At 41.7% G+C, this 26972-nt stretch overlaps 1 long non-coding RNA gene across 3 annotated transcripts in view; it reads right to left on the bottom strand.

The window, feature by feature from the left end:
- Positions 1–20334, bottom strand: part of LOC141999266 (uncharacterized) — a 124201-nt gene extending 103867 nt beyond the window's left edge. For 2 of the 3 annotated variants that reach the window (XR_012641987.1, XR_012641985.1), the window contains exon 1: positions 20266–20334. This is a non-coding gene — a long non-coding RNA (uncharacterized LOC141999266). Of the gene's footprint in view, positions 1–517; positions 594–20265 lie in introns of those variants that run through there. The other variant, XR_012641986.1, reaches the window with a different exon arrangement.
- Positions 20335–26972: the final 6638 nt, after the last annotated feature.

Below are 26972 nucleotides of genomic sequence, written 5' to 3'. Positions count from 1 at the left end.
CCATGGGCAACAGCGCTGAGAAAAAGCAAACATGCTGGGACTCTAGAGAGCTAAGAAGTGGAAAATTGGGACTAGATGAGTAATGAAAGCCAAAGTCTCATGCGATGAGCGGAGTTTGATAGGGCTGTGATTTATCACGAACTCCCTGCAATTTATTATTAACAAAAAAAAAAAAAAAAAAAAAAAAGAGAAACTTTCAGACTTAATCAATGAGTTTCCAAATTTCTGTTTGGATCTTTTGGAAGTTGCTAAACAGGGCTTAGGGGTGCTGACTTTTTCCCTGCTTGATCTGTCCAGATTTTAAAGTGATATGAAATAGGTTTTGTCTCGAGAAGACTGAGTAGTGACATGACAACAGTCCTGAAGTATGTAAATGGTTGTTATAAAGAGTTGTTCTCTATGTCCACTGAGGATAGGACAAGAAGTAATGGGCTTAATCTGCAGCAAGGGAGATTTAGGTTAGATATTAGGAAAAACTTTCAAATGATAAGGATAGTTAAGTACTGGAACAGATTACCTAAATTCCAGGTAGGTTGTGGAATGCTGGTCATTGGAGGTTTTAAAGAACAGGTTGGACAAACACCTGTCTGTGATGGTTTAGGTAAACTTGGTCTTGCCTCAGCACAGGGAGCTGGATTAGATGACCTCTTGAGGTCCCTTCTAGTCCTGCAGTTCTATGCTTCTATGAAACACAAGAGGATGGGAATATTATATTAAACGAAAAATTATTAAGACTCATGCTCGACACTGAAATATTTTCATAGGGGCAGACCTTCGCTTGGAGTAAATTGTCATAGCTCCATCAACTTCATCATTTATACAAGCTGAGTACCTGCCTCACTGATCTAAGGTCAGAGGAGACACATTGGGAGCACCTGAGTTTGCCTTCCTGAAGATCACAGCTGTATAATTTTACCCAGTGATTTTTATTTTTTATTGGGTTGGTTCAAAATGGTTTTGGTGGCTGCGAATGCATGAAGTCCACCCTCTCTGCAGTTCTTCTGCCCAAAGAGAACTAGCCAATCCTGCTGCAACTGCAGGGTTGAAGACGCTATCCCTGTAGCACTCCCAGCCCCTGTTCACCCAGAAAATGAGAAACTGTGACTGAGAAATGATCACTGGCTTCAGTAATGATCAATTATAAAGAACACTATGTCCTATTCATATGCATAGTGTTCAGCAGCACTCGATAGCCCATATATTTGCTATATGCTTACAGGGAGGGGTTTTTTTTTTTGCTCCAGTGGTAGAGTCCTGTGCTTGCTTTCAGATAGGGTAACCAGATGTCCTGATTTTATAGGGACAGTCCAGATATTTGGTGCTTTTTCTTACATAGGTGCCTATTACCCCCCACTCTCTGACCCAATTTTTCACACTTGCTATTTGGTCACCCTACCTCCAGAGCAGGAGGCTCTCAGCTCCCTCCCCGGCTTTAGCATACAGCTCTGAGTGGCTGTGATATGTAGCATCATGAGAACCTAGAAGTCCCAGGTTTGTTGCCATACTTAGTACTTCCGTAGTCTTTTGCATTTCAAAGTGCAGTACAAACACTACTGCTTGGCCAACAAGACGATTGAGTCTAACACTGTACCATGATGTAGCCATTCTCCCTCTCTCTTTTGTGGTATGCGGGTCATAGTTGCTTTGCTCTGCTTAGTGGTTCTTTTATCCATCTGACCTACTGTGAGCAAAGAGACTTTTAAGATGAAACCCTGATTCATTCTATTGATTTACACAAGCAACAAAAATGAGCAACCCTCAAAATTAACAATCAGAGACCAACAAATCCTTCCAAACTACTCATCCTCCTAAGTGGGGTCCCCCTAAGAATACAGCATTATTGAAAACAAATTCTGCCAATTTGCTTTCCCAATGTTTCCAGCTTAGGTTTGGAAACCAGAAGCATTTGCACTCAAGGGTTTGTTTCAACTGTACCATCAAAATAGATGCATCCAGGGGAATGGTAGAAAAGGTGTCTGCAGGAAGAGCTAATGAGTATCAGCATCATGATATAAAGAAGCTGATTATGAAGATAACAGGCTTGGCTAATGATGAATATTTCCTATTCACATGTCAGCAGCAATCAAATTACTCTTAACTGCTGTACTATGATTGGAATTTATTTTCGAGGCCGTGTTTGAATATCTGAAGTTAGGACTTTCCATTACATTGCTAAAGAAAACGTTCTTGCTGTGATAAAAATGACACTTCTGATGACAGTCTTTAATTTCCATTCTGCCTTGGCAGTGTTTATCTTCATGAACACCATGTGCATCGTTCACTCATCCCGCTTTACATCTTTGAAACACTTTCTTTAACGATAAAATGGCTGATAAGAGGGAGAAAGAAAAAACTGGAGTATGTTGCCATGAGAGCATTTTGTTTTCCCTGAAGAGAATGAATAAAACCCCCAACTTTACCAAGCAGGATCATTGTTTGCTCAGGAATGTCAAAGTTTTGATTGCTTCACTGGTATCAGTGAAAATCACATTGACATCCCTTGCTGGCAACGAGGATTTCATAAATATTTGAAATGACTGGAAAATTAGAATCAGGACAATGTATGTGATTTCAAGGATTCTGTGAGGACAAAAAGCAATGCCAGGCCATTAGCTGCAAAGCTGGGAATCTCCCTTCCAAATGGTTTCTGGGACTGCATTTAGCGTTGCAAGAACCCAGCCACCTCACCATAACAGAACGGCTGATTGAATGAGTGCTCAGTAGGAGGAGCAAACAGGTACTCCCTACTGTCTCCTAGGCAATATTCTAATCACTAGGCTGAAATGAAGGCCTCTCCTTGGCTTTAGCAGACACTCTGCACCTCTCAGAATCAAGCTCCTGAGCTCTGAACACATGAAGCAGCTTCTACAGCCTGTTTTAGCCTGATGTAGCTGCCTCTTTGCCTGTCTCTGAACAAAGGCGCTTGCCTGCACTAACTCAGACAATGATGGACCTACAAGAAAATGATATAAATTAACTACTACTTTGGCTGTCAAGATATTGAATAATCATACCTTATTTGTGGCACTATAAGCATGCATGCGCTTCATGTCACTTCTGGCCCTGATCCTGAAAGCTGATCCCTTGGAGTAAACCTCAGCACCTGCACTGAGCTCTGTTAACTTCAGCAAGGCTCCACATGGGCACAGATTCACCCACATGGATCAGCTTGCAGGACTGGGGCCTTAGGGCGGGACCATGTTTTGTAGAGGGACTGCTCAGTTTAAACAAAAAAATAACACGTCATACAGGACTACAGGATGGTAACTTACTGCTGTATTCCACTGCATTACAACAGAATGGGGCAGGGGGACTCCTACTTACAAAACAGTTGTAAGGGAGGTGCTCCATTCCTTAATACTCTGGGGAACCCAGTTAACCCTATGGTAACTCCTGAGTAGTAAACCCTATGGTAACTCGTGGAGTAGTAAACAAGTGACTTGTGATTTTGGAAGGCTCAATATTCTGCGCGAGACACCATAAAGAGTCCTGATTTTCACCGGCTGGGTTCTCTACACTTTCTGAAAGTCAGCCCCTGTTAAGGTGTCTCCAGCTGGGCACACAAAAATCCAAGCACCCCAAATCTCTAGTTCCTTGGAAAATCTTGGTTCATGTCTTGGAATATCAGCCTAAAGTCTTTGTTCCGAACTTTCACCATAGAGAAACTTTTTTACACCATTCCTCTCTTGGCATCTGAATAAATATTCAGACAAGGAGGTGGGGAGAAATTTTGGCTGCTCCTAGAAATACATTAGCAAATTCTGATTTGGCTCTAATGTATTTCAGACATGGCAACATTGTTTTGCACACAAGCTGTAGGAAAACAGGCCCAGGAAGTTCACCATCATTAGGATTCAGCTTGAAAATATTTGGAAGACGTTCTGAAATAAGTTGAATGCGAAGAATAATAATAGTTACACGAATGCGTTTGGGTATTTTTTTCTACCAGCTTTTAAAACAGCAGATAACAGCTCTGTCTGTTAAGTATCTTGAGCGTTCCAACCTGTCAGTCAACATTATGTAAAATTAAAAGCATTATTCTCATCTGCCCATTATTAAATATATACCTGTAGAACATTACGTAGGAGTCATTATCTTGCTCACAATAGCATCACCTCACTGGTGTAGCATATTTCAGTTATTTTGACATCGCTTATTGCTTTAAATATGATGAGCATCTAAAACCCAGCCCAGCTCATCTCACTAAATTATACCCTATTCATTCATCGTGCAGCCATTGTTTAATGAAATCTGCACATTTTAAGCATTTAAGGATTGCACAACTGTGACTGATGGATTCTTATTGGATGTATGAATGCAACACAAAGCCAAGCAGAAGTGAATGCTCAGTGGTTTGAGCATTGGCCTGCTAAACCCAGGGTTGAGAGTTCAATCCTTGAGGGGGCCATTTAGGGATCTGGGGCAAAAATTGGGGGATTGGTCCTGCTTTGAGGTGTGGGTTGGACTAGATGACTTCCTGAGGTCCCTTCCAACCCTGATATTCTATGATCTTACAATCTTTGATCACTTTTGTTGTGCTAACTAGCAACAAGAGGACTGGCTGAAGAAATGTGAATGAAAGAAAACTATGTAAGTATATGCAAACATTTCTAGGAAGTAAAGCACCTTGTGATAGTGGATTGCCTAAATCCAGTTATCCATTAATAACGTCATCACACAAACTGCACAGGGATACACACTTAACTTCATGCTACGGTAATCCTGGTAGTCAAAATCAACACTTCCTCTGAGCTACTTGATGTCTGGATACTGTTCCAAATGTAGAAACAGGCAGCCAAAAAGCAGATGAAAAAGGAAATGAAGACCACAGCTGGGCAAACAATAGGGCCAATTGTTTAATTGATTTTGCCTCATTTTCAGTTTGCGGATTCTATTGTGGACAGATCGCAAAGTAAAAACATGCATCTATCTTCAAAGCAATTCAATAAATAATTCTTGATCGTTAGTGTCTTAGCAACAAGCCAGTCACTGTTGACATTCAAAATTAAAGCTAGATTTGATTGACCACATAGGTCACATGGTATATTTGCATTCCCATGACTGGATAACTCAGCATAGTGACAGAAACCCAATTCTGAGTTAATTCTTGTGATTAGGAATGCAACATTTTTTATTCACATATTCTCCAATATTTTCTTAAAACTTTCCTGTGCCCATAAATATTCTTACCAACAAATCCAGTTGGTAGAATAATCACAGAAAGTTAACTCAACTTTGGTTGAAACAAATTGGTTTAAAAATTCAAATATAGCCAAGTTGATTTTTTTTGGGGGGGGGGGGGAGAGAAGGGGGGCTTTGCTCTGGTTCAGCCTCTCATACCCACCTTCAATGGGGAATGGGAGGGTGGGGGTGGAATAGATGCCATAATTTGATGCCATAATTTGTTGGTGCTGCAACACTGAAGCATGGCTTGTGTAGAGCTTAAATTGCTGTTTGACTTGCAAAAAGCCTCCCAGAGCTCCCATGCTGGGCTGGGAAAGGATGGAGCAACGTGCTACTACCCCTTTCATATCAGTTAATTCTGCAGCACCAAGAAAAGTTCATAGATTACCAATGTATTGGCAGAGAGGATGGAAATGGTGCTTTAGGCCAAGTCCTCAGCTGGTATAAATTAGAGCGACTCCACTGGAATCAATGGAACAATGCTGATTTACACCAGCTAAGGATCTGGCTCATCATGTTTATCATCGTTGCAAAGATCAACATAGATTATCAAAGTAGATGCAAGAGTCCATGAGGAAGGATTTTTTAAGATGCAGTCTTTCATCTGAAGGAAGCTGTAACAGAATCTTGCTAGATGAATTGCAGGAATTACTGGCTGGAGCCCAAGTACTGTATGGTTGTGATGCATTCACTGTTTAGTAAATGTTAACAGGTAAGGTGCACCGTGACGTAATAATTTTTTTAAAAAATTATCAGTTTGCACCACATTCCATCATTTAGGTTCTAAATCCCCAGGCAAGAAATCAATACAGTGTGAGTAGTGACCTTGAATATATCAACCAGTTTTAAGAAACAAAAGTAATTGTGACAATACCTGATAAAAAAATGCCCATGCTTTGTCACTCTTCTCACTAAAGCAAGGAGCCCCTGTACTGAATATTCAACAATTCAGTAATTTTCTGCTTCCTTTATATGCATCAAACACCACAGAAACCAGAACCTCCTATTTGCTGCAGGTTCCAGCTCTCTGCTCTACTGAGCAGCTATAGAGCTCTCCAATCCAAGACAGCGCGAGACTTTTGCGGCCACTTCTGCAGCCACTTCCCACAATAGTTGCTCTCCCCAGTTCATGCACAGCTGGAAGGAATCATTGCTTTGGCTTGCAGAATGTCTCCTAGAGATGGAGAGTGCAAAGAAGCCTGGTAATGGCTATTGTTATGGAATGCTAAATTCTATTATATTGTTCAGTCGCTAGGTGTCACTGGGTATAAAATACCTTATGGAAACTAACCCTAGCCATATTGGGCACAGCATTAGAGGATCTGATGAATGAACATATCTGGTGTATAAGCAAGCTCTATAGCCAGTCCACATCTGGTACAGGGACATGACATGGTGTCAGAAGTAAACTAAGAACAAAAACAGAAGGAAAACAGCACCAAAGCTTGCAAATAGAAGGAGCAAAGCAAGAAAAGTTTCAGGATCTCATCAACATGCCACTTTTCAATGCCCCAGAGAACTTTAGCTTTGACAAAAGTTCAGAATGTACAAACTGAAAATAATATGTTGCAAGATTTTGCATTGCTGCCAAACTCCACAAAGAAACTGGAGCTAGGCAGGTATCTTCTTTAATTTATGTGATAGGGAAGCCCAGCAGAGCAGATCTTTAAATCTTCTGGCTTTACTGAAGACAGTCACAAAGACGATGAAGAAAAGGTTCTGGCTATGTTTGATGCATACTTTATACCTCAGAGAAATATGGTTTACAAAACAGCATGTTTTTATCAGAGAATTGAAGGACCAGGGGAAAATGTTGAATGTTTCAAAAGAGCTCTGCATACACTGGATGAAAACTGTGATTTTGGGAACATGAAAATATCACGGACAGGCTGGTTATTGGGTTAACAGATAAAAGCCTTTCACAACAGCTACAATTGAAGAGAGATTTAACCATAGCCAGAGATAGCCAAAGAGTAAAACAGGATGAACTGGTGAAACAGCAAAACCTACAGAAACTTGACAAACTTGAAAAACCTGAAACTAGCTTAGAAACTGTCAGCAGACACTTGAAAATCATCATCATCACAACCCCTGAGGCAAGGAGAGAGAACTCCCTGGCTAAGAGGGACAAAGTCCAGCCTACATGCACAAGGTGAGGAAAAAGTCATATCCCAAGAGATAATGCACATGCAGTCAAAGGCTCATGGTGTAATACATGAATGAAATATGGACATTTTGCAGCTGTTTTCCCCACCAAAGCAGTCAGGGCGTTGACTCATATTACAGACAATCAAGAGCCATTGTTTCTGGGATTTGTCGCATGTGATGACACAGAGTGTGCTTGGAGAATGAAACTGAATATTCATGGGTAGACTATTGACTTTAAAATTGACTCAAGAGCAGATGTCACAGTCATCTCAGAAGGAATTTACAATCACCTTCAGCCCCTCCCAGAGCTGAAATTACCTGACACAACTCTGACTGGCCCTGGAGGTATTCTGAACTGTGGGTCACCACAGAAGCAACTTACAAAGGCAAAAGAGTGTATGTGACCAAAGACCGACATCCTTCTCTCTCAGAGGCAGAGTGGCAGTCATGATGGGCCTAGTGAGGAAGGTGGAAGAACTTGTCAGAGGATTTGATGATATTTGACTTTGGAAAGGAGATCCAGGACAAATCAACTTAAGAGACAATGCTGAACCATAACATATGTTCAGCCATTAGGTGGCACCATGTAAAAAACCCTATTTAAGATAAGTTCAGCCATACCTGGCACAGCAGTAAAAGATCTTATGAAAGACACATCTGGTGTGTATCAGCAAGTTCTGTAGCCAGTACATGAACATGACAGCTGTAGTTGCTGGCAGTGCTTCCTGAACTAAGAAGAGGTATGTTTCTGGGAGGGACATGAGCAAGGTTACAGCTCTGTTCCCTGGATGCCAAAGTACTTTTTACATGTGTGTTTCCCTCAGTATCCAAGAGATAATCTTCTTTTCATTTTTATTCATTCCCAACTGATGGCGTTAGCTGAGGCATGAAGGGAAGTGACTTACTGAAAGTAACTGTGAGCTCATAATAACCCACACTTATAGGATACAGTCCCCCCAACTTAGAATTTTGCATTTTATGGCCTGTGCTTTCAAACAGGCATGCAATAAAGTGTGCATGTGCTGGAATACATTTGAAAATGGGGGCCCAGATGTGTCAAATATGTCTTTCATGTAGCCATTGCCATAATATCTGTGGAGGCCTGCTGTCTCTGCATTTTCTTGGCCTGCAGCCCTGGGGTCAGCAATAGATGAGCTAAAACCTCACAAGACAGACAGTTCTCAGAACTTTCCAGCACAGATGGCCACACCCAGAAGACACGGATCGTTTAAGTGCTTCTATGAACTGAACCCCTAATATCCCTTATCAGACACATAAAAAGATCTTAGTTGTTGTTTTCATGCGACAAGCTCACATGTCCAAAGCACAGGGAAGCATGGAATGGACTTACTCTGTTAACCCACGAAGAAATGTAGCCTTATGAGTCATACCAGAGTGTGACTCTCATCTTTGTGGCCTGTTGAATGGTTAACCGAGGAAAAAATTACCTGACTGCAGAAACCTTAACTGTTTCTACTGTGTGGACAGGCCTAACCCACAGAGAGAGCCTAATGAGGGAAGACCAGCTTGCTCAACACAGCTTTAGGGGCACAAAGCAGCCCAACTAGCCCCTTAAGAATTTCCCCTGCATTAGTGGTAACGATTCCTCCGCCACCCCTGCTGCAGGGCAGGTGTCCAGGAGGAAGGGCATGCGGCACTACGTCCTGGTGAGGCTGGGCTGCTGGAATAGCCCCTTAGGGGCCGTGGGCAACCAGCAGAAGTTAAGGGGCCCACTGAGTATTCTGACTTGTGTCAGGGATCCAGGCCAGTGCAGATTGGACAGGATCCAGCTGCCCTCCCCCACCTCACTTCCAATTTTCATAGTATCATAGAATCATAGAACTGGAAGGGACCTGGAGAGGTCATCTAGTCCAGTCCCCTGCACTCAAGGCAGGACTAAGTATTATCTTGCCCCAAGTGCAGGTTGCTGAGCTAGAGGATCTGGCTTAAGCACATTACGGTCCCCATCCTGCAGACTTTGCTGTATTGAACCTCCTTTCCCAACAAGGAATTTTATTCCTAATTCATGCTACACAAATCGTGGACCTCCATGGCCACCTATCCAGCTTCCAATTGCTTTGTTACCCTGTAGCTAGAGTAAATGCCAAGGAGGCCCTGCAAGGGCAGCCAAGTGCCACTATCCAGCTGGCTGAAATCCTTTTATTCTAAATAAATTAACTGGCTCCCTTCCCATGGAGGCTAGTGGGAGGAGAGGGAGCATTCATTCAAGTGCCCTTTGCCCTCAATCCTTTTTTTGTGTTCAGATTTGCATGACTGTTCTATGAGCCCTCACAGGGGCCCTCTGGCTTGTTGACAGCTATACAACAACACAGCTAGAAGGGTGTGCGCATGGCTGAGAGTTGCCAAAGAATTAGCTTTGAATTTCAGAAGTTGAACTTTTCTTAAGGCCAGATTTGTAAGTTAGTACCTATAAAAATGACTGGAAAACCTAAGTGCTTATTCCAGTAACACTGGGAGACAAAAGTGCTATACTCTGTTTAAGGGAAGAGCTGGGAACCAAGAGTCAGGCCTCTGTGGTACTATCCCTGGCTCTGCAACTGATTAGCTTTGTGAGCTTGAGTAAGTCATTCAACTTTTCCGTGCCTCTGTTTATCCATATATGCAATGGTATTTGACAAGTCTTAATGCTTCCAGGGAGCTTTGTGATCCTGCAATGATAGCCTCTCTATTAGGGCAAAGTAACAGCATCAATTATATTGTCTCTCTTTTTCTTCTCTCCCACTTTTTGGCCGTGTGTACCATAAATTACTCAAGTAACATGAGTAGCTGTTAAAAGAACCACGCTGTCCTTGTGACAATCGTCGATGGGTGATAAACATTCAGAAAGTATTTTATAAATGTGACAGTGGAAGGTAATTTTCCATGCTATGGCTGAGATAAAAGGCAATGACGACTATAATGCATTTCTCTAAGTATTAAAGTATGAGCAAAGTAAATATAAATCACAGAGGCTGTTCCTGTGTTTGGTTTGACTGTTTTACTGTTTCAGTTTACTGACTCCTGAAGCAAAGATCTGTATTTATGTTTGGATTAAATTGACATAGGAGGCACCACTAGAGAGAGCTACTTCTCTCATATAAATGTTATGTGCATCATAATGAATGTTTGGGTTCCTAAAGGTTTTTACTTTTGCTACTGTGTGACACAAAGAAATGGGGGGTGGGGGAAATGGGGGAATACAATGAAGAAAAAAACTTCACCTCCCCGATGATAACTGGGAAGCGTCTATCATTTACTGGATCAGGTATGGGACTTAACTTAAAACCCGCAATATTTGTTTTGCTGGTGCCAAAATGCTATGCCAAGGGAGACCTCCATAGACATTTCTCCTATCTTCTTATAGCGCTGGAAGGATTTTGTTACTCAAAGGCAGAAATTAATATCAAACACATATAATAACAGAAACAAGACCTAGGATATGAACTGGAGACATTTTGGCCTCCAAACAATAACTTTGCTGGCTGAGTTAAATGCATTTGATTCAGTCAGTAGAACATTTCTATCTACAGTGGATAATCACACCCTCCAGCTCAAAATGATTACAGATGCCATGTCTGAGCTGGGACTCGAGCCACTGTTAAAGTGGACCTACCAAATTATGTTGCTTTAATACACTGGTTTGTTGCTGTTCAGTTGAAATTGACAAAAACCCCTATGCACACTGAGAATGCATAGAGTACATAGCATAGTATAGTCAAAAGAAAAGAGATAGGATTTCATTATAGATTTTCCAGGTGTAGAACAAATATTTCCTCCCCATTGGATTCAGCCGCCCCTCCTCCAGGATATTGACTGGGCATTACAACAAATACTGTCCTAGAACATATTGCCTATCGAATGACGTCAACAGTTAGAGCTGCCAGTTAAGGATGAGCAGGGCAATTCACTTCTTGGTTTTAAAGAACACCGTAACTATCCGAGGCCAGAAGATGCATAGGGCTGGACTGCAGCCCGTAGCGACAGCCCTGCAGTAAGGTTGCCCCCCGCAGGAGCTCTGGGAGGCATCTTGCCTTTTTGCTGCTCCCTTCCAATCCCACATTTCTTTGATTCCGTGATTTGCATTGATAGTCTGAGTCTTTTCAATTTTTGCTGTATCTTTTCAAAAGGAGTGACCAGGACTGAACACAGCATCGAAACAATGAGCGCATTATGATATTTTCAGTATTTTGTATTTTTTTCTGAATAGAATCCAACACATTGTTGGCTTTCTTTTTTTTATGCAGTACTGCATACGTCTTCACTGAGATGTCCACCCAGTGATGTGTGGGTCTTTTCCTGAGCGGTTACAATTAATTTAGAAGTCACCAGTGTGTATGATTAATGTGGAAGAACGCTTGCCTACAATGAATTTCATCTGCCACTATGTTGCCCAATCAATCACCCAGTTAAGTCAGTTTGGAATTCTTCACAATCCCCTCCAGGCTTGTCTGGCCTAAATAATTGTCATCCACAACTTTGCCACCAATTGTTCACTCCCTTTCACTATTTAGGATATTAGCTAATAATGGCTAGATTAGATCCCTGGGCATCCATCTTCCATGTTGAAGACTGAAGTGAATAAAATTTAGAAAATACCTTGGCAGTGCCCATAATTTATGGGCAAATTTTGCCCTCAGATATGCATGCTTGGCTTCCATTTGGACGTAAGGTTTATGTTCCTTTCAAAGATCGTCCATAAATCTCTATAAACAGTATGATTGGTACTCTCACAGATTTTTGTTGGGAGGCCTTCATAAAAGTCATCTCACTTAAGGGTTTTAGATTAGATGTTATTGTCCCTGTCGCCTTTTCCTGAACTACCGAGCTTGTACTCTTCTAGCAGGAAAGAACAGGTTTCCTTCCCATTTGCCACCTGTGGTAATTTGACAAACAGTAAAAGGACATTAAAAATATCCTCAATCTTTCATATAAAATGAAAAGTCAATACTTTTAATTGGAATTTTTATTTTTAAAGTTCCTCATTTATCTCTTCCCTCTTTTTCTATTTGCTTTTCAGGATCTGAGCCCCTGGCATAATCTACAGGCGGTGTTGAAATTGTAATGCTATGGCAAGTTTATTTCAGTGGAGTTCTTCTAATGTTTGCTCTTGATAAAACAGCATGCAGTTCTCATAATTGCCTTTCTCTATTCTCTCCCCAGCTCAAGGGGATTTCTACTCTCGGGAGTGCCTTTTTATCTGCCTTCCTAAAATCTGATAACATGCTGCTGGAATTTGGTTATGTAGTTTTCAACTCAACAAGGCACTGCATAGAAAAAAAGTCAGGGAGCCTAATTCTGGTCTAACTTACATTGCTATAAATGAGGAGCAACTTCATTAAAGTCAGTGGAAGTACAAAACTGATGTGAGATCAAGATGAGACCCTCTGTAGTATTTTTTTCCCTTAGAGCAACAGATAAGTAACCTTCAAGCATTAATAAACATGCTTATTCAGAAATCAACATACTGAGTATGCTTCACTGGACAAGCTAAATTTTCTTATTTCTGTGTAGGCAGACCCCCATCCCAGATCCTCAGGTGGTGTAAACTGGCATAGCTTCAATAAAGCTATGTTGATTTACCCCAGATGAAGATCTGGCATATAGCATATAAATCATCATATAAACTGCACTTAAAACAGCCAAAGCTTAGGCAATCTTTGAAAGAATTCTCAGGTGGCTTCGTTTTCTGCAAAGCCATTTTCACATACCTTGCTACCAAAACAGAATAGTAGAATTCTACACCCACTTTCAACTCATAAAAATGACCGCACAAGGGACAAAGAAGTTGAAAAGAATCAGGCCCTATTATGATTACAGCTGGAATTTTTTGGTTCAGAAGCCAAAACAAAACAAAAAAAACCCCACCTCCCCAACTGATACAGAAATAATATTTTTTGTCAAATCAAAAACTAAAAAAAAAGTTCATTTTGAATCATCTGAAATGTTTCAACCCAAATTCAGCAAATAGTTTTGGACCTCCAAAAAATTCATTTTTGGCAAAAAAAAAAATTGCCAGAAAAAAATTCACCCAGCTCTACTTATGATGACTACAGCAGTAGAAGAAAGATGGTCCCTTGCCTTTGAACAATCACACAATCAGCCATTGTTACTTTTATCCTTCCTCCTGTAGTGAGGCGGTGTGGCTCCCCGCCGCCCCGGAGAGGGATGAGCCCTTCCGGGCACCAGAGTGGGCAGAGCTAGGGAGCTCTGAGCCCTCCCCTTAGAGGGTCAGGAGGCGCCCCAGAAGTATAAAGACTCGACCTCAGAACTCACTGAGAAGACAGCCGCCGGGGAGGCCAGATGCCTCCGACCTGCCCCACGCCCGCGACCCGGAGGAGTTGCCGGGCCTGCCCCACGCCCGCGACCCGGAGGAGTTGCTGGGCCTGCCTTTCGCCACCTACCCGGAGGAACCCATGGTGCTGGACCCCCCGGAGGACACCACTGTGACCCAGATACCACAAGAGGGGGAGTCTGGAAATAGCCCGGGGGCAGCCGACCCTACTCTGGCTGCAGCACTGCCAGAGCCCATGTCAGTGTGTTGCGGCCGGGATCCCCACTGACTCAGCAGCTGGTCTTCTGCCGCTGCTAGGGCCCCGGGCTGGGACGCAGTGGAGCGGGAGGGCCTGCGTCCCCCCTGCCACCCAACTCACGGGTGGCCGTCTCCCCCTCTGCCAGGTCCCTTGGAGGCTTGGGCCTATTATTGGTACTGCGACTGCTCAGCCCCTGACCAAGGGCCTGGGCTCATTGCTACTGCTCAGCCCTTGCCTGAGGGCCTGAGCGCCTGACTTGTTGTCACCCCGCCCTGACCCAGGGCCTGGGCTTATTGATGCTATTTGTACTGTCACGGCTCAGCCCTGCCTGAGGGCCTGACTCACTGTTGCCCCGCCCTGACCTAGGGCCCAGGCTTACTGTGCTTTCTTGCAGTTGCCGCAAGGGCCGCCGAGGGAGACTCCCACGGCCAGGCTAATTCCCCCAAGACATCAACAGTGTGTAGTGAGGCGGTGTGGCTCCCCGCCGCCCCGGAGGGGGACGAGCCCCGGCTAACTTCTTTACACTCCTTATATCTCGGATAATATGGAGTTCCAGTTTACCCTGATTAAAGTCCCAGTCACCCCTCTCATTCTAAACTTTCTATCTCCACTGTGAATGTTCTGGCAACTATTAATGAGATGCAGCATTGAGCAAGCACTATGAATGCAATGGTACAGAGCTTCATTATTATAAGGTGGCATCCGGAAATATGGCCTTCCACATTTATATTCAAATACATCAGTTATAAGGGAGCAGACAGTATTTGTTATTTTAAATACACGGGTATATGGCTGATATTCAGTTAAAGATATTCAGATTATTTGGCATCGTGTGTGACTGCTTTATATGGGAAATTATTACTTTTCATACAAGAATGCTGGCACATAATTAACTTGTCACTGCAATAATTCAGCTTGATTCCTTCAAGAAATATCTCAGCTGGAAAATAAAAGAGAGCTTCCTAACATGCTCGTGAGTAAGGGCCCCATTTGTCAAACTTTGCTCAGGCAAGTAGTCCTTACTCACGTACATGGTCCCATTGAACTTGAGAAATTGTAGAAATATGAAGTACAAGATCAGTCTTAAAGTGTTATCATGATATGGCCCAAATTGATTCCATTAAGATCTCTTAAAAGGAAAGCGTCAGACGTGAATTCTTACCAATATCAATTTTAAATTATTTGTATTACTGGGAGAAGTAGATGGAACTGGCTCCTTCTAACCTGCACTGAGAACGTACCTGCTACCAGTGGCAAAGTCTCCCTCCCACACCAGCCCTCAGAGAGCACAGCTTGGCTGGTCCAGAGAATCTGGCTTGAACTGTTTTAAAGAGAGCTAGTCAGGAATTTATCAAAGTGGTTTATAAACGAAAAATGCAATTTTTTGTCAAAATCAAAAAGGTTCAAAAACACGTTGAGATGTTGACAATGTTTTGTTTTAAAAACCAAAATTAAAGTATTACAGAATGGAATGTTTCGATTTTTTCATTTTGAAACAACCTTTCAAAACAAAACTGATTTTCTATTTTAAAAATAAATTAAAGGTTGAAATCTGAATGAAATTATTAAATTGTATTGAAACAAAACCTGTTGATTGACCCCTAACTATTTGCAGGGCGGGTGGGGGAGAAGGGGAGATTTCATTTTGTGGAATATCTTTCCACAGCATTTTGTTTTTCTTCCATTTTGGAACAGAAATGAATGTCAAAAGCCCAGAATTTCCTGCAAAATAGAAAACCCAGCTCTAAATTTGAAAAAATCAGACTAACAGTCCCTTCTCTGGTCAGTTACTGGGATTTCATTTTGTCATGTTGTAATCCTATTAGATTACCACTTTTCCATTGTATCTCCCTGAATAAACAGGGCAGACATGACCTTAATTTCTATGATAAAAAAAAGAAAAAGAAAACAAGCCCTTAAGAAAACCTTTGAAATATTTATTGCTTCTTTATGATGTAAAAAGTATCAGAAACATCATGGTTTCCTTTTGCCTGTAAAAAAGTCCTTTCAGCAAACTGAGTGACATAACTTGCATTCATGCTTGCCATGTTCATCTAGTCCTCAAACATATCTCCCCTGGCCTGTGATTTAGAAATCACTTGGACAAGAAATGCAACCCATTCCACCACTGCTAGGGGAGAAATGTCCTTTCGGTGTCTTGGGGATCATTGCCTTGTCCAGTCTGGTTTGTATTTTTCTTTGGCCACCATACCAGGGACTGAACTCCAGGACCTCAGAGCACAAGCTGCTACATAGTAAGCTAAGGAGCCCTGATTCTGTAGCTGAGAACAGTAGCAACTCATAACCTTTGCAGACTGGTATAAAGGGGAAACTGGAATACCCCTTCATGAGTGGGTTACAGTATGATTCACCCAAGTAATGCTAAAGTCCAACTTCAGATCTCATCTAACTTCTTTGACCCCAGAGTTCCATAGCATGCATATATTGGCCCAGATTTTCTATTGTGTAAAATGCTGCACTTCCATTGACTTTGGTAGAATGTCCCGGTTTGAAAATTTGATCCACAGTGACTTGCATGCATTCCTTAAAATGAAGTGTTTATTTTTTCCAGTTTAAAATGAAAATTACTTGGATGAATAGTAGAAGCAAAAGACACAGTCTTGTACTGGGCTTTCAAAGGAGTTTTACTTGAGTAAGATGTGTAAGACTGAGCTCAATGCATTCTATCTACTTAGAATATATTTGTTGGTCATAATAGATAATTGCAATGCCAGGATTGCATCAGTTGTCAAAATTTGGACTGAGTCCACCTCCCCTTTCATGGCTTGAAATGTGTGAAACTCAATTGCTCTGGTGAAGTCTTAATTTTATACCAATTTACTTACGAACGTTGAAAGGAAAATAAAATTTAAAATGTGCAAAAGATTAAAGCACTCTTGCGCTAATGAGTGCCATCTGTTTATTTCTTTTCTTTTAAAGCATTTTCAATAGGTGGAAATGAAAGACATCAGACACATTTTCACATCTTGAGCCTCAGGAAAAAAAAACAACCCACACAGACTCATCATCTTCAGTTAGCAAACTCATACTAAGGGGAAAAAAAAAAAAATCACACCGCAGTGCCAATCACTCCTAGGCCCAGCTTTTAACTCTGCCACTAACTCAGGGGTGGCATGGCTTTCAAAAAGCATGGTCCTTGCGCAGCTAAAATTCACAGATTAGTTATGTGGACAATCACTCTTCTAGTTGTCCACACTTTGCCTGTATCACTCTATGTTCCCAACTTGTTGGCACTCTATCCCCTGTGTAATCAGGTATCCTGGGGCTGACTCAGCCATGTTACCTGGAAGCCATGGACATATTGAAGTGACATATTGAAGCTTGTTTGGCTCAGTGTATTACTCATAATGCTGTGTGGACAGACACTTCTGTCCAGAGAGCCATGGCTCTATTAGTCAACCATATCTCAGAAGCCAAGGCCCCAGAGGAACCTCAGGACCCTTCTGACTGTCTGGAGTGGGGAGACAAACAGGTCAAGGTGAGTTCAATCTCATAGAATCAAAGCGTGTAGCAGTGGGTCACTGATCACCTGGATGAGAAAAAGAGCCAGCAAACTGCTATGCAAGGGGGAACATAAAGCCAATGAAAGTACAATACTTTTGAATGACGAACTCCGATAAAGACCCCAGCCACTAGAATACCATGTCCCTATTGCAACACAGGCAAGTTTATCATGCTCATTTTATCTGGAAACAGACACATGGTGTGTTTAAGTGACTTGCCAAAGGACACACTGTGAAACAGTAGCAGAAACAGGAATCCCAAACTCCTAGTATCTTGCTTTAAGCAGACAACAACCCTCCCCCTAACTCTGAAACCTAGAGTCTCCCAGAGGAAAACCAAGAGGTGAATTGGCAACAGGTCCCTAGAGCTGCATGGAACTTCTATTCATCACTTCATACAAATTTTCCTAACATTTTCCATAACTGGCCATATTTCTAGCCTCTGCCAAGATTACAACAGAATAGGTATCTAATAAATCTACATTCAGATAGTCTCTATTCTGGCACATGCTGCAGGAACTGAATGGGAAACAGAAGTCTGAATTATCAACCGAAGATATGGCACTGGCCAAACCTGATTGGCTAATACAGAACCAAGCTGGATGGTCAACGTTGAGAGAAAACAAGAGTGAAGACAGTAAGAAGTGTGATCAAATACAGAACCAATCTTACCTGAAGGAAGAAGAAAAGGAAAGCATATGTTTACTGCAAAAGGAATCTCCCCTCCAGATTTATATATAACAAAAGGTTTAATAAATCCATACACCTAAATAAACACAGATTCAAAGAGCGCAAGCATCACTATGTTTTGTATTACAACTGTTAACTATCAGAGGGGTAGCCGTGTTAGTCTGTATCCACAAAAACAATGAGGAGTCTGGTGGCACCTTAAAGACTAACAGATTTATTTGGGCATAAGCTTTCGTGGGTAAAAAAACCACTTCTTCAGATGCATGGCTTTACCCACAAAAGCTTATAGCCAAATAAATCTGTTCGTCTTTAGGGTGCCACTGGACTCCTCATTGTTAACTGTATACTGCCACACAACTGGAGTTGCAGGCTTTAGGGCTACTGAGTTCAGAAGTCTCAATGTATCATAATTACCAAAGCATCTGTGCTAAGTATCCATGTGCTGCTGCTCCGGGAGAACTAGCAGTGTACTCAAGAGAATTAACATTCCTGACATATCCACATCCAGTTGGATAGCATTACAAGACTCACCATCTCGGAGTGACCCCTCGCAGCAAGACCCAGCGTTGCAATGGTCTGCCTTAATTTCCCCACAATGATCTTCAGCCTACTCCCAGCACAGAGGTGACATGGCCTTCTGGCCAAGGCACTTCATTAAAATGTTCAACACCTTCCAGGAGAACAAAGTCCCTTAGTCCAAGTCTGAAACACAAAAGCTTATTTTCAGATAAATTGGTTAGTCTCTAAGGTGCCACAAGTCCTCCTTTTCTTTTTGCGAATACAGATTAACATGGCTGCTACTCTGAAACCAATAAAAGAAGAGCATCTTCATTCAGCTCTACAGGGCCCAGCTTTTAGCCTCCTACCTTAGGCTGTTGCCATGGGAGCCCACCTCTATCTCATTGCCAGCTCCTGGGCTCCCATCATCTGCATCAGGACTATCCTCCTACCAAGGGCCTGTGGGAGGCCACAGCCCTCAGCCAATTCCCAGCTCCTTGCCTCATAGCAGAGCAGCCTGTGTACCCTCCTCTACAGCCAGCATTCAACTGCCTGGCTTTCCTCCTTTTAAGTCCCATGCCCTGCACAGGTGGATTAGGGCGGGGCTAATTGGCCCAAGACCTCATGGCTCTTAAAGAGGCAGGTCACCCTGTTCCAGATAGTATAAAGACATGGTCACACTGGACTGCAGCATAACAGATGGAAGGATACAGGACCCAGCAATCTTGAGTAGACCTGTGTAAATAACAGATTGTTTGGTTCGTTGTCAGTTCCAAAAATAGGGAAGGGGAGGTGGGGAATAGTTTTTGGTTGACTAAAATCAAAATGTTTCAGAAGTTTTAGGCAAATCAAAAAGTTTAAATTTTTTTTCAGGTCAAGCTACACATTTTCCTGTGATTTGGAGCTTTTAAAAATGTTTTGGAATTTTGTTTTTAAAATAAAATGGTCAGAAATGTCAAAACACAAGTCTTTTTGCCACCCTCTCCGGCCCCCTGCCAAATTGGAACCATTTTGTTTCTAAAACGTCAAAGTGAAAGATTTCAACTTTTCCCGAATTTTTTTTTCTTTTTGTTTTTTGGCTGAAACTATTGGGAAACTGACATGAATTTGCAAAATGTTTTGATGTTGTCAAATCTGCATTTTTCAAAAAAGGTTTTAGAGAAATTTTTTTGCCTGGCTCCATGGTACATGCTGCTGCTGCATCTTATTTGATTTAGAAATCAATAATTGATAGCTTCTGCCATGGTAGTTAGCACATGTAGAGAGGGTTTGACCACCGGTATTTGAAATGGTGCCGAAGAGAAAGTTGGAATCTTTGTATAGTATCTGATTATTAACTTAGCACCTAGAGGCCCTTACTGACATTGGGATCACATTTGCTAGACGCTGGATAGTAGATGGCTGTTAGTCTTTAAGGTGCCACCGGACTCCTTGCTGCTCCTATCCAGAGGAACTTATAATCTAGATAGACAAGACAAAGACAGAGTGTGTGAGGGGATAAAAGCAACACATAGATAAACTGACACGTCCGAGGTCACACAACAGAACGGTGGCAGTTCTCTTGTGCCAGAGCAGAGCCCTAGTCACTAAAATACACTGCTTTTCAAAAAGAGAGCACGGAATGATTCAGAAGAGATCCAGGAGCCACTTTGAAACTTCCAAGCTGCAGGTAGGGAATTTCTGTTAAATACCTGTAACTTGTTGACAAACAGCTGAATGCATACTGGGCAAAATCCTGATGTTCTCACTCCATTGTCACCAATGGGAGGTCACCAAAATAACCACCATGTAAGGACCTTAGGCTGTAGTCCATTGTGAGGAGTGCGATTGACAGATAAGCCTCCAGCGCAGATATCAGGTCAACGATGTTTCTTTGTTCCTGAAAGCACATTCATATTTTTCAGTGATCCACCGCCCCAAAAAAAGATTGAATATTTGCAATAGCATTTCAGCTTTTATCCTCCTCCCTCCTCATTTAACTTGCCAAGATTAGTGGTCTAATACATTAATACAACCTTGATTTGACAAGCTTTTTCCCAGTCACATTACAATGTCAAATACCAGGGCCACTGCCTTCAGCAGAGCCTTGACCATTTGTCATCTCCTTATAATTAATTACAGCTCTTTCAGCCAAGGCTGCTACAGAAAATGATACGTGTATTATACAGCTTTCTCCATTCACTGTAATGGGGATTTTCACTTTCCCATTGTTCTCTAAAGATGCAATGCCTGGGCCTCTTGATGCAAAATGCCTGCTGTTGTTACCAGGAGTGTTAAGCCTCTTTCCTTGTGCAGGGTTTTGCGCCTCTGTATCCACCTATTATCTCGCAGGACAAATAATGCTATGGCTATTGTCCCTGGCATGCATGGAGCATCACTAGGTAGCTGGATCTCTGCCAGTATTTTCTCAGGTCCTGTTCACCTGAAATAGTTCTTTCAGTTGTAATGAGCCAAAATGTACTCCAAGATTGCACCTGAAGTACTGTAACGAGTGATCCCTTTAAAACCAAGGATAGTTTGTGTACGTAAAAAGAAAAGGAGGACTTGTGGCACCTTAGAGACTAACAAATTTATTAGCGCATAAGCTTTCGTGAGCTACAGCTCACTTCATCGGATGCATACAGTGGAAAATATAGTGGGGAGATTTTATATACACAGAGAACATGAAACATTGGGTGTTACCATACAGCCTCCTTTTCTTTTTGCGAATACAGACTAACACGGCTGTTACTCTGAAACCTGTAACAGTGAGCTGTAGCTCACGAAAGCTCATGCTCAAATAAATTGGTTAGTCTCTAAGGTGCCACAAGTCCTCCTTTTCTTTTTGCGAATACAGACTAACACGGCTGTTACTCTGAAACCTGTAACAAGAGTGATCAGGTAAGGTGAGCTATTACCAGCAGGAGAGCGAAGGGGTGGGGATGGGGGAACCTTTTGTAGTGATAATCAAGGTGGGCCATTTCCAGCACTTTACAAGAACAGTAGGAGGGGAAATAAAGAAGGGGAAATAGTTTTACTTTGTGTAATGACATATCCACTCCCAGTCTTTATTCAAGCCTAAGTTAATTGTATCCAGTTTGCAAATTAATTGCAATTCAGCAGTCTCTCGCTGGAGTCTGTTTCTGAAGTTTTTTTGTTGAAGAATTGCCACTTTTAGGTCTGTAATCGAGTGTCCAAAGAGACTGAAGTGTTCTCCGACTGGTTTTTGAATGTTATAATTCTTGATGTCTGATTTGTGTCCATTTATTCTTTTATGTAGAGAGTGTCCAGTTTGGCCAATGTACACGGCAGAGGGGCATTGCTGGCACATGATGGCATGTATCACATTGGTAGATGCACAGGTGAACGAGCCTCTGATAAAAGAAAGGGAGAACTTTTGGCACCTTAGAGACTAACAAATTTATTTGAGCATAAGCTTTCGTGAGCTACAGCTCACTTATGCTCAAATAAATTTGCAAGTCTCTAAGGTGCCACGAGTCCTCCTTTTCTTTTTGCAGATACAGATTAACACGGCTGCTACTCTGGAGCCTCTGAGAGTGTGGCTAATGTGATTAGGCCCTATGATGGTGTCCCCTGAATGCACAATAAAATGCCTGAGTGGTCTCTACAGCTTGAACTAAAGAGCCCAGGTGCTCTCATTGGAGGCTGTAACAGACCTTGCATCTTCTGTGGAAAGAGCACAGAGGGGAACGTCTCACACACAGAGTCTAATGTGTTACATACATGCAACTGACTGTGGACCACATTCATCCCTGGTGTAATTCCCCTGAAGTTAGTAGTTGCACCCTGGATGCCTAGGGCCCTATATTAAGTTTTCTAACCCATTAATTTTAATCTCTTTAGCCGCTTAAAAAACCCGTGCTTAGCCTCTTACAAATTCTGGTGCATTACAAAAGTGTCACACTGATTCTCTGCTATACTTTAACAAAGCCTCCCTCCCCCAAATAAAAGATAAGCCTATGATAAACCCTCTGACCCAGGGATATCCATGCTTCCAGGAAGAACTGAATTATCTAGTCATATTTTTTCTTATTTATACAATAATGCCTTGAAATTTGGGCATGGATTTATCAGTCTATGCTTAAGTATATGTGGTAAATGAAAAGCTGATATGTCTGTCTCTTTGTTATCTATGATTTTCATTACAAGCAACTGTTTATTTCTACAATAGCACTAACCAAGAATAGGGCCACATAGCTCTGCACAAGCCCACAGAGAGAGTAGGGGAGAGAAAGTCTCACAATCTACACCCGACAGACAAAAAGGTCCCAGGGGAAGCAGTGGCACAGTGAGGTGAAGTCACTTGCCCAGTTGCACAGCAGATCAATAGAAGAGTGGAATCCCAGTTTTCTGACCCCTAGTTAAATGCTCTACCTATTAGACCACACTGCCAGACATGACCTTCAATCAGAGAGGATCTGGCAGCTAGGTTTCGAAGGGCATAGTTGTACCACCATTTTCCCCTCTGTTAAATAGCTCACCGCTGTGAATATTTTGTGCACGAACTTCCAGTGCCACTACTTTAAGATGTAAAATTTCTTTTTATTTTTATTACACAATTAGGTAAATTGGACAGATGTTTTACTTTATTTTCGCACTCTTTAGTGCTGGCATCTATCTGTGTCATCCCTTTCTCAGCCTCCTCCACCGAACTCCCCACGTTACTCACTTGGGTTACTAATTGTTACATTTTTGCTTCAATGGCCATTGTTATTGATTGTGCATGGTAAGAATCTTTGATTGAGTTCTGCAGCAATGGAAACAATGAATACTTCTAGGAAGGCATCTCTGTCTTAGTCCACTGAATGCATCCGACGAAGTGAGCTGTAGCTCACGAAAGCTTATGCTCAAATAAATTTGTTAGTCTCTAAGGTGCCACAAGTCCTCCTTTTCTTTTTGTCTTAGGACAGTATCCTGACCTGGGTAAGTCGGGACACATGAGTTCAATAAGTTACTTACTTATTCCGTGCCTGAATTTGACATCACACGTATTTGGCATGAACATGATAAGGCCCCTATACTTTTAGAGCAAAGGATGTATGCTTCTTACTGTGCTGATTTAGGACCACCATGAAGAAATTTAAATTCAGACAGATCCGCTGTCTACAGCACAGTATAAATTGCCAGAAGGAACTGCAAAAACAGATGTCAACTAAACTAGATTTTATTAGTTATATTTTAAATTCTATTTTAGGCAGAGATGGTTCTAAGGTCTCAGGGCATCTCCCGGGTGCTGCCAGAGTGTTCACTGAGAAGCATTGGGCCGGACACAAGAAAAGCCGTAAAGGTGGGATTTGAAACCTAAACACATTTACACAGGCCTCCAGTGAAATATTAAAATCTAATGTGAACATTGACCCTGATTGTGCAAATATTACCATTTATAATCCCATGCCTGGAAAAGTACATCTGTGCCCCTTTACTGATTAATACAGATGGTCGAAAAGTGTGCACTACTTTCCCAGGGAAATTTCTAAACCATCTCCACTGAAAGTATTTTGTGTTTTTTATGGAAAACGAAGACTAAACACTGAAAAATATTTGGCTTCTGAGAAACAAATTTTTTAAATTCATATTTACAAAAAAAAAATCTGGTTTCCAGTTTTCCAATGAAAAGCCAGAAAATTACAACCAAAATGAAAAATGTCTGCAAAAATGGTTGCGTTAGTCCAAAAAGCCATTTGCTGTCATCAAATATGATTATTTCACAATACAGACTTAGCAAGTGTAAATGAGGAGGGAGAGATTTTAAGGATCTTTTCAGTCAAACTATGAGAGAAAGTGAGAGTGGACCTGCAATCTTATTTATCCCTCCTTTCTGGAGGAGTTTTCACAAAGTTAGAGTCACTCTTTCACCCCATTTTCATGGGCAATTGCCTTTTCCTTTTTCTGGTCAAGACAGATGTAGGAAGCACTGGAATGCTGTGGGAAAGATTCCTCTTGGAGAACTCCAGCCCAATCAGGGAAGTCCATTCCAGTTCTGCAGACTTAAGACATCTAGTTCGGCACTCAGACTTCTTGTGTCTTTAACCAAACTAAGCCTCCAAACCTTCTGATGCTCGGTCTTTGGTAGCAATTATATTGGAAACATATGAGTATTGGTTAGAGCAAAGGACTGAGAGCCATGACTCTTGGTTCTATTCCCTATGCGGATATGGACATGGGACTCAATCCTGCGGTCACTGAATTAAAATGGCACTAGCATCATCCGGAATAGGATCAGGTCTTTGACGTATAACCTTGGGCAATTCACTTAACATCTCAGAGCCAAATTTCTGCTTGTGCAAATGGAGGCAACTCCATTTACTTCAGTGAAGCTTCTTCCATTGACACCAGTGGCCCATATGGCCCTTTGTTGGTTTTCCCATTAGTAAAATGGTAGTAATAATACCGATCTCATAAGGATGCTGAGAAACTTTAAGTATTGGGCATGCATTCATTGAAAACCCCCAGCACATTAATCCACCAATTCATAATTACTAAAGAAATGTGTCAATGGAAAAATTAAAGTGTGGGGGATTTATATTTTAAGCTAAGACTATATCATTTGACATTGATTGTGTGTGGGATACATTTGCATTGTCAAAGTATCCATCTGATTTTGAAATAAAGGAAACAGTAGGATTGGAAGAGATGGTGATAGCATGCTAGCAGTCAGGGATCTCCGCTTTAATTTAGTGTCCCCAAAACCCATTTGAATTTTAAGGCACAGTTAAACCTGACACTAAATTATAGTTACCAGTGGTTACAGAAGCGTTTTCACAATAATTAAAGTGCTGTTCCTCTTTATTTGCCAAATTGTCACTAAGGCAGCCATTAAAGTAATATGAGTTTCATCTTGTATGTATATAAATAGGCTTGGAAAGATTACATTCTTATTGATGAACATTGGGTTTCACTGTTTGCCCAAATGAAAAAATACTTCCATAGATAATAATAAAAATGTACAGATAGCCAAAGTAGAAAAATGCTGCTTGAGAACTTAAGAGTTTGATTTAGCATATTTACTTGGTATATTTTGACATGTGATGTAGACAATTTGTATTGTAATGGTTATAAAGCTTTCACATTTTGAAATCAGCATCTACTGTCATTAAATAATTATTGTCTGATCTGCCTTGTTGTCTGGCCCCCAGCCCCAATTTCCTGTAATTGTGAAAATTTAAATGGATGAAAATCACTTAAAATAAATATCGATATTATCGGTCAAAATAAAAATCAAAATTTTCCAAGAGTATATATAAGTGTGAACTGTTAAAGAGAGTAAGGATGTTTATACAGAGATGAAAATTGAAATACATATGTGGGTATGATGAAACACACACACATCTCCCCACTTGGAGTTTTTCAGCTCCAAACTGAGCCTCTACGGGGCCCTACCAAAAGAATAACAACTATGATGGCTGTCAGAACCCCTTGACCCCACTTCCTCAGCATGCTTGGAGTCAGGGATGGGGGCAAAAGGAACTATAAACCCCTGCTGAGGGGAATAGGGAGATTTCACATATTGGTGATAGCTAGCACCAAGGAGAGAAAATGGCTTATGGCATATCCGGAGTGGGGTTTTATATACATGCACGCACACGCACACACACACACACGAAGGCTAAAGGGAGCGGCAGAGTCTCAAAAATACAGAACTAGATAAAACAAGGATCAGAACAGAGAACAAAACAAGGATCATAACAGAGAATTTCATTTCTCTTTAGCATCAAACTATCCTTATTGGGTAGTAGTATGGCCTAGTGGATAGGGCAAGGGACTGGAACTCAGGAGACTTGAGTTCCATGCTGAGCTCTGCCATGAGCCTTCGGGGTAGGGTGACCAGATGTCCTGATAAAATCGGGACTGTCCCAATTTTTAGTTCTTTGTCCCGCGTCCTGACCAATGCACGGCTTTGGCCACTCCGGGGTTTTGGGGTTTTTTTGCTTCGGCAACTTGGCTCCGGACACTTTTTTTTTTTTTTGCTTCCCCCATGTGTCCTGATTTTGTCCATTTCATCTGGTCACCCTACTTCGGGGTGACCCTGTGCAAATCACCTCACCTCCCTGTGCTTCAGTTTCCCCATTTGTAAATGGGGCTAATAATACTGACCTCTTCTGTAAAGCACTTTGAGATCTAGACATTAACAGGGGTGGGAAGATGTCAATCTACCACTGAGTAATGAATGACACAGCAGAAAAATTCAACCCACCACACAACAAAAGCCTGAATAGTGCCTCAAGTACCCTGTGTGCATCTGTGTATTATCTATATATGTTTAGTAATTATGGTAATTCAGAGACATCTGTTAACTACAGTATGACCAGATTCACCAGTTGGTGGTTATTCCACAGCCACAAAGATCTTACTGTGAGAAAGATTTTCCTGATGTGCAGCCTAGAGTTTCATCCCATTA

This window comes from Natator depressus, chromosome 15 (assembly GCF_965152275.1).
Source record: "Natator depressus isolate rNatDep1 chromosome 15, rNatDep2.hap1, whole genome shotgun sequence".
NCBI classification, from domain to species: domain Eukaryota; kingdom Metazoa; phylum Chordata; order Testudines; family Cheloniidae; genus Natator; species Natator depressus.
Note: the sequence above shows the minus strand (reverse complement) of the source record. Positions and strands in the feature narration are given on the sequence as shown.